This window comes from Chrysochloris asiatica, unplaced genomic scaffold, assembly GCF_000296735.1.
Source record: "Chrysochloris asiatica unplaced genomic scaffold, ChrAsi1.0 scaffold00596, whole genome shotgun sequence".
Classification (NCBI taxonomy): Eukaryota; Metazoa; Chordata; class Mammalia; order Afrosoricida; family Chrysochloridae; genus Chrysochloris; species Chrysochloris asiatica.
In genome coordinates, this window is record NW_006409114.1 from 16,835 (window position 1) to 25,947 (window position 9,113).

Here is a 9,113-nt window from a genome sequence, read left to right on the forward strand (position 1 = left end):
TCAGCTGCTTCACCATGAAGCTGAATATCTCTTTCCAGCCCTGGCTGCCAGAAATTCATTGAAGTGAATGATCAATGCAAGCTTCAAACCTTTTATGAGAAATGAATGGCCACAGAAGTTTCTGCTGACTCACGGGTGACTAGTGGAAAGGTTATGTTGTCCGCATTAATGGTGGGAACGACAAGCAAGAGTTTACCATGAAGCAGGGTGTCTTGACTCATGGCCGTGTCTGCCTGCTTCTGAGTAAGGGGCATTCCTGTTATAGACCAAGGAGAACTGGAGAAAGAAAGTGCAAATCTGTCCATGGTTGCATCGTGGGTGCCAATTTGAGTGTTCTCAACTTGGCTATTGTAAAAAAAGGATAGAAAAATATCCCAGGACTGACAGATACAATTGTGCCTCATTGCCTGGGGCCCAAGAGAGTTAAAAGAATCTGCAAACTTTTCAATCTCTCTAAAGAATATGATGTCCGCCAGTATGTTGTGAGAAAGCCACTGAACAAAGAAGACAAGAAACCCATGGCCAAAACACCCAAGATTCAGCACTTTGTTACTCCACATGTCCTGCATCACAAACGTCGGTATATTGCTCTGAAGAAACAGCACACTAAGAAAATTAAGAAGGAGGCTGTAGAATATGCTAAGCTTTTGGCCAACAGGATGAAGGAGGCCAAAGGAAAACGTCAGGAACAGATTGTCAAGAGACGGAGGCTGTCCTCCCTGAGAGCTTCTACATCCAAATCTGAGTCCAGTAAAAAATAAAAGAGATTGCTATGTGTGACAAATAAATACACTCATATTTTAAAAATTGTAATAAAATAGCATTTCAAGATCTATCTTGCAGTACAATGCTGTCTTTGGTAAGATATATTCCCATGCCTAAAAGGAACACTAGATACCATTATTATTCCAATTTACACACCAACCACTAAAGCTAGTGATGAGTGGTTACGAACTGGGCTGCAAACCACAAAGTCAGAGGCTTGAAACTGCCAGCTGTTCTGCAGGAGAAAGATGAGGCTTTCTGCTCCCATAAAGATTTACAGCCTCAGAAAGCCTGTACAGGGTCGCTATTAGTTGGAACCGACTCCATGGCACATAAAACAACAGCAACCGCCAAATTTTTCAGTCTGAAATTGATCAAACATACAATCAAGATGTATTGATAATGATTGATGATGGACTGTGAAAGTTGGAAACATAAATGAAGAATCCAGAATTCGAAAATTACAGCCTTGGTGATAGAAACAATGCTGGAGATCACATGATAGAATTTTACAAGATTTATTCATGGCAAATACCTCTTTTTGACAACATGAAATGTGACTATAGACACCTCACCAGATAGAATATACAGGAATCAAATTAACTACACCTGTCGGTAAAGATGATGGAGAAACTCATTATCATCAGGTAAAACCAGGCCAGGGCAAACTGAAACAGACCACCAATGGCTCATATGCAAGTTCAGGCTGAAGCTGAATAAAATTAAAACAACTCCACAAGGGCCAAAATATAACCTTGAATATGACCTGCCTGAATTTAGAAACCATTTCAAGAACAAATTTAATGCATTAGACACTAATGACAGAAGACCAGAAGAGTTGTGGGATGACATCAAGAACATCATACAGGAAGAAAGTACAAAGTTCATTAAAAAGATGGGGGGATCATTGCAATGAAATGATGGTATAAAGCTGATGTCCTCCCATGTAAACTATCACTCAGTTCACACACACACAAAAGCATGTTAATGCATGGAGGATACTGTAATCATTGCAATGAAAGGATGAGTGTAAAACCAATGTTCTATCATGTAAACTATCACTCAATTCACAATAAAAACTTTTAAAAAAAAGATGAGGGGAGAAAAAAACACCGAAGTGGATTTCATAAAATATTGGAACTTGTTCTTGAGCTAACTGAATGTAAGAAATGATGCAGTAAAAGAGTTGAACAGAAAATTTAAAAGGGCTGCTTGAGAAGACAAAGTTAAATATTATAATGAAATGTGCAAATAACTGGAATTAGAAAACCAAAAGGGAAGAACACACTCAGCATTTCTCAAGCTGAAAGAACTGAAAAAATTCAAGCCTCAGCTTGCAATATAGAAGTATTCTATGGAGTCCTGGTGTAGTGTGGTAGGATAAGCACAGAGCTGCAAGGTCGGTTTGAACCATAAGGTTGGCAGTTAAAATTCACTCTATACAGGGTTGCTTTGAGTTGGATTCAACTCAATGGCTCCTGACAACAACATGAGCAAAATAATGAATTATGCTGGAAACATGAAAAGGAGATGGAAGGAATATATTAAGTCATTGTACCAAAATGAATTGGGCGATGTTCAATCATTTCAAGAGGTATGATATGATCAAGAATTGATAGTATTTAAGAAAGAATCCCAAGCACTGAGGACATTGGCAAAATCTGTCAACCAACTGATGCAGCCCTAGAGGCGCTCACTTGTGTATGTCAGACCAGCTCAACCAATTGGAAGAGGTACATATTTATGCTCATTCCAAAGAAAGGTGACCCAATGGAGTGCAAAAATCATTGAACAATATTACTGATATAATAAGCAATAAAATTGTGCTGAAGATAACTCAAAAATGGTTTTAGTAGTACATTAACAGGGAGCTTCCAGAAATACAAGCCAGATTCAGAAGAGGACATCAGACGGATCCAGACAAAAGTATTTACTTGTGCTTTATTGACTAGATAAAAGCACTTGACCTACACACCAAGAGACAGTTAAAACAAACAAACAAAAACAGAACAAATGGGATATTAAATGTTTTAAGTCCAGGAAAGGTGTGCATTGGGGTTTATTCTTTCACCATATTTATTCAATCTGTATGCTGAGCAAATAATCCAAGAAACTGGATTTGAAGAAGAATGTGGCATCAGGATTGGAGGAAGACTCATTAATAACCTATGATATGTAGATTATACAACTTTGTTTGCTGAAAGTGAAAGTGAAGAGGACCTGAAATACTTACTGATGAAGATCAAAGAATACAGCCTTCATTATGAGTTGTACCTCAATGTAAAGAAAACAAACATCCTCACCACTTTACCAGTAAATAATATGATAAACAGAGAAAATATTGGAGTTGTTAAAGACTTCAATTTGCTTGGATCTGCAATCAAAATGCTTATGAAAGCAGTAGTCAAGTAATCAAATGACTGTTGCATTAGGCTAATCAGCTGCAAAAGACCTCTTTAAATTGTTAAAGAACAAACATATCAGTTAGAGGGGTAAGGTGTTCCTGACTCTCACATAGTATTTTCAATTCGTTCAGCTGTGTGTGAAAGTTGGGAAATGAATAAGGAAGATCATAGAAGAATGGATGCATTTGAGCTATGGTGTTGGAGAAGAATATAAAAAATACCATGGACTGCCAGTGGTGGTGGTGATGTGCCGTGGAGTCACTTCTGACCCATAGTGACCCTGCATAGGGTTTCTGAGTCTTTAAATCTTTATGGGTGCAGTAAGCCTTATCTTTTTCCCATGGAATAGCTAGTAGTTTTGAACTGCTGACCTCGAGGTTAGCAGCCTAACTCATAACCACTACGCTAACAGAGCTCCTTATGAACTGCCATAAGAAGAAACAAATCTGTTTTGGACAAAGTGCAATCAGAATGCTCCTTAGAAATCAGTATGGCCAGACTTCTCATACTTTGGACATGTTATGAGGACATAGTTTGGACATGCTCAGGTCTCTCATACTTTGGACATGCTATGAGGCAGGCACAGTCCTTGGAGAAGGACAGGTTAAATGTAGGGTCATCAAAAAAGAGGAAGACTACCAAAGAACTCTGGTAGTGTTGTTGTTGTTGTTAAGTGCCATAGAGTCGGTCCCGACCCATAGCGATCCTCTAGAGAGTTTCCAAGGAGTGACTGGTGAGCTTGAACCACCAACCTTGCAATTCAAACTGACTGTGCAGTCTAGCGCATTAACCCACAGCACCACACCAGGACTCCAGTAGTGTAGTGGTTAGGAATTGGGCTGCGAACCTTAAGGTCAGCAGTTTGAAAATACCAGCTGTTCCATGGGAGAACGATGAGACTTTCTGCTCCTGAAAAGATTTACAGCCTCAGAAACCCTGTACAGGATTGCTATGAGTCGGAACTGACTCCACTGCATATAACAACAATAACAACATAAATAGAGTTGGCCTGCGCCTACTTGGCCCTGCTACCACCTGGAGCTCAGAGGCACATAACCACCACCACCACCAAAGAGATGGATTAACATTGTGGCAGCAGCAACTGGCTCAAATGTAACAGCTGTGAGGATGGCACAGAACTAAGCAGTGTTCTGTTCTGCATATGGTCTACTATCAGTCAGAACCGACTCAATAGCACCTACCAACAATAACAAAAATTTTCAGATATTTGTAGTTGAATGCTATATGAGAATTCATATTGTTTATTAATTATTTAAAGTCCAATTTCCCCCCTGTATACTCTAAAATAAGATTATGTGTTGCATAAGTATTTAGAAAAAGAAAGTGAAATCTTTCAACCAAATGATAGGTCCTTCAGGTTTCACTACTAATCCCTGCTCCAATAGCTCCATGAAGCTTGATATCATAATTATTATTCCCCTTCCTTGCTGAGAACTCTTTGCTAAGAATCATTAAGGTTGCTCTTCCCTTCCTGCCACTTACTTTTGTGACAATTGTGGGGAGGGTGAAAGTCTTTCATTGTATTTGGGTATAAAATAAATCCTACAATATCTGTGTATTAAGGACCTAAAGTGATCTGGTTTCCGTTTCTACCAAAAAGCCAACTGAGTTTAACTACTAGGTCCTCCATGCAAGATCAAGTCTGGAGTGATGATACTCATTGCTGAAAAGTCTGTCTGGACTCACAGCAGCCCTAAAGGACAGTGCAAAACTACCTTATAAGGTTTCAAAGACTACATTTTTACAGAAGCAGGTTTCCACATCATTCTCCCTTAGAGCCACTGGTGGGTGGATTCAAACTACTGACCTTTTGGTTACCAGACTAGCACTCAACTATCCAGCAATCTGGGATCCTTGAAGTGAACTAAAAACAAAACAACAACAAAAAAAAACTATGCACTGCAGAAGAGCTTTGAACTAGTTTTTTGTTTTGAACTAGTGTAATGTGGGGATGTAGCAGGACACCCTCCTTGCCTTACAAAATCAAGTTAACTCACTAGGTGAAGCAGTACTCCAAAACCAAAGCAGTTTAGACTTCACTGCGGAGAAAGGAGCTCTGGTAGCGTAGTGGTTGCAAATTGGGCTGTGAACCTTAAGGTCAACAATTCAAAACTACCAGATTTTCAGCAGAGAAATATAAGGCTTTCTGCTCCCATAAAGATTTACAGCCTCGGAAACCCTGTACAGGATCGCTATGAATTGGAACCGATTCCACGGCACATAACAACAACAACGAATGTGGGGAATGGCTTTGGTGAGTGACAGGAAGTAGCAGTTTGTAAATCAATGGAGGAAGAAAAAAATAGGAATGAAGCAGGTGAGTTCTGTTCCTGCTGTTGCCTTGGGGAAGAAACATTATGGGATATGGAGACTAGAAGTAGAATTGCTAAATAACACAAGTCCCAGAAGAGAAAATAAAAATGGAGACTGAATTTCTATACACCATCATTGAGAAATCTGAAAGGGAAATTAGGGAAACACTTCTATTCAAACCAGCATTTAAAGTAATAAAAATATCTAGGAATAAATCTAACTAAGGGCATGAAGGAGTCCTGGTATGGCACTGTGGGTTAATGTGCCAGACGGCAAAGCCGTTTGAACTGCAAGGTCGGCGGTTCAAGCTCACCAGCTGCTCCTGGGAAACCCTTTACAGGGTTGCTATGGGTTGGAACCAACTCGGGCACTTAACAACAACAACAAGGGCATAAATAAAGAGCTCTGGTAGTGCAGTGGTTACAAATTGAGCTGTGAACCGCAAGGTCAGCAGTTCAAAACTACCAGCGGTTCCATAGGAGAAAGATGAGGCGTTCTGCTCCGGTAAAGATTTACAGCCTTGGAAACCTGTGCAGGGTCACTATGAGTCAGAACAAACTCCACGGTACTTAACAACAAGGGCATGAATGAAATCTTTAAAAAAAAATACTGCTGAAAAAAATTAAGGATGTGCAGCATAGTGGTTACGAATGCAGCTGCTAATCTCACAGTCAGCAGTTCGAAACTACCAGCTGTTCTGGAGAAAAATGAGGCTTTCTGCTCCCGTAAAAGATTTACAGCCTTGGAAACCCTGTACAGGGTCTCTATGAGTCGGAACCGACTCCACCGCACATAACAACAACAACATAGAGTTGGCCTGCGTCTACTTGGCGCTGCTACCACCTGGAGCTCGGAGGTGTCACTGAACGTGCTTGCCTCTCCTCCCTTAACACTTCCCCTCCTTTCACCATACCACCTACCCTACTCCCTGCATGCCCCACACCTCCGAACCTCTACACCCACACTCTCTGCCTCGAGACTCCTCGCCACCGCAGCTGCAGGAGTAGCAACTGCCTGGGCCACACACAGACAGGGCTGAAAATCCAGGCTTGGACAACTACTGCATCAGGAGTTTCAAGAACAAGGTCTGCCATATGGAAACAATGCGAAGATATAGAAATGAAGTGACAGTCAAACTATGGGGAAAAAAAAAAGTGATGAATACTTATTTAAAAAGAGAAATGTTCTTCAAGAACAAAGTCTAGGAGATTCAGATGTTGATTCTGATTTTAAAACACAAAATATAACACTGGAATCTATATTGCAGAATGCCACAAGTGGCAACCTAGTGATCCAGCTGTCTTTCTTGAATGCTGTCCAGGTTTCAAGAAAGCTATTAGCCAGTGACAGAAACCCACCAATTGATAACCTAATAAAATCTGGAATTTTACCAATTCTGGACTCCTGGTGTGAAATTGTAGGATCAGCACTGTACTTCAAACCACAAGGCCAGCAGCTCAAACCCACTAGTTGCTCCTTGGAAACTCTATACAGGGTGGCTATGGTCAGAACTGACTCCAAGGCATGTAACAACAATAAACATTTCTTGTCAAATGTCTAGAAAGGGATGATAATCCTTCTTTACAGTTTGAAGCTGCTTGAGCTCTAACAGCATCAGGAACATTTGCACAGACCCCAGCTGTTGTACAGTATAAGGCAGTACCTCTTTTTCTGGTACTTAATCATTCACCACATCAAATGTTTGTGAGAAAGCAGTATTGGCTTTGGGAAACATTTTAGGTAATGATCCTCAAGGTAGAGATTGTGCTATATCCCTGGGAGTTGTCAAACATCAGCTATCTTTTACCAATCACTCCATTCCCATCACCTTCCTTAGGAAAGTCACATTCATAAGGAATAAGGATCCTCTACCGCCTATGGAAATAGAAGATTTTACTGGCATTATATGTCCTCATGTACCCTACTGACTTAAACATTCTTCCAGATACTGTTTGGGCTCTGTCATATCTGACATTCAGAGGTAATGAACAGATGCAGATGGTTATAGATTTGGGGTTGTGCCATTTCTTGTGCCCCCTCTGAGCCACCAAGAAGTAAAAGTTCAAACAGCAGCACTCAGTGTGGTTGGCAACATAGTGACTGGAACTGAGGAGCAGACTCAGGTAGTTCTCAACTGTGATGTTCTGTCACACTTTCCAAATCTCTTATTGCACCCAAAAGAGAAGACAAATAAGGCAGTAGTTTGGATCATTTCCAGCATAACAGCAGGCAACCAGCAATAGGTTCAAGCTATAATAGATGCTGTATTAATCCCTATGATTATTCATCAGCTTGCAAAAGGAGATTTTGGAACACAAAAAGAAGTTGTTTGGGCAATTAGCAACTTAACAGTAAGTGGGAGAAAGATCAGGTTGAGTACTTTGTACAATAGAATATCATGCCACCATTCTGTAATTTGCTGCCTATGAAAGATACTCAAGTTGTTTAGGTGGTTCTAGATGGCCTAAAAAAAAATTCTAATAATGGCTGGTGATGAAACAAGATGAAATAATAGAAGAATGTGAAGTTTGGGGAGAAAGGAAGCTCTATAGCAACATAAAAGTGAGACATTTATAAATTAGCACTTGAAATAATATATGAGTATTTCTCTGGTGATGTAGAACCTAGCCTCATTCCTGAAGCAACACAAGGAGGTACTTACAATTTTGACCCAATAGGCAATCTTCAAACAAAATAATTCAATTTTTAAGTGTAATTGAGTGCAGCGTCCTTCCCACATTCAATATGAAGCACCACCAAATGACTATCAAATGACATAAACAAAAATAAAGGCTCCAGGTAAGAAACAAGATGGCGGATAGGGTAGAAGAGCAGTGAGGAGCTCTGTCAGCAACCACAGAATACCAGAGCAAGCAGTTTCAGAGGATGGTCCCAAAACTCTGAACCACATATAAAGGAATATTTAGAAAGTTTGAAGGCTTACAGCCAGTGGAATTTGTAGCAGAAGCAAGAAATCCAGTGCTTTCTAAACCAAGGTGCTCAACTGCTCCCATAGCAGTCATCTTGGGTGAAATGGAACAGGGAAAGGAACTGAGCAGCCATGGACTGACTACTGACAGAACCATGGAGAAAAGGTGTGGACATTCTTTTCCTTTTTTGTATCTGTTCATTAGTCTCTCACTGTGCACCTCCATTCTGGTGACTAGAGGTGGGGCGCCTGCATGAGTGGTCACCCTACCACACCCCCAGAGGGTTCTAATACACATGTGCACAGAGCTCCTAAAAATTTAAAGGAATAGTACCACTTAAAACCAAATGGCAGTGCAAAATGGCCACAGCTAGCCCTGAACTGTTTATCACTAGAAAAAAGGCCTGAACGGGGGTTGTGGAGTGGGACAGGTAGACTGAAAGGGAAACAGGTGGAAAATTAAATCCTGAGTTATGTCATAATGACTAACAGTAGCATCTTGAAATTTCTCAGGCAACCTTGAAGGCAAGAAACCAAAAGAAGACATTAAAATCATACTCATATTAGGCTACACATTTTTTTTTTCTTTTCTCTTCTCTATTTTCTTCAATTATAGAATATAGCATCCAATCTGTCTTTTTTGGTTGTTGCTGTTTTGTTTTTTGGTCCCCTCTTTACCT

The 9,113-nt window shown here is 40.3% G+C and overlaps 1 pseudogene; it reads left to right on the forward strand.

Annotated features, from left to right (window-relative positions):
• The first annotated feature begins 459 nt into the window (after positions 1 to 459).
• On the forward strand, positions 460 to 8,214 carry LOC102821679 (annotated as a pseudogene).
• The last annotated feature ends 899 nt before the right edge of the window (positions 8,215 to 9,113 follow it).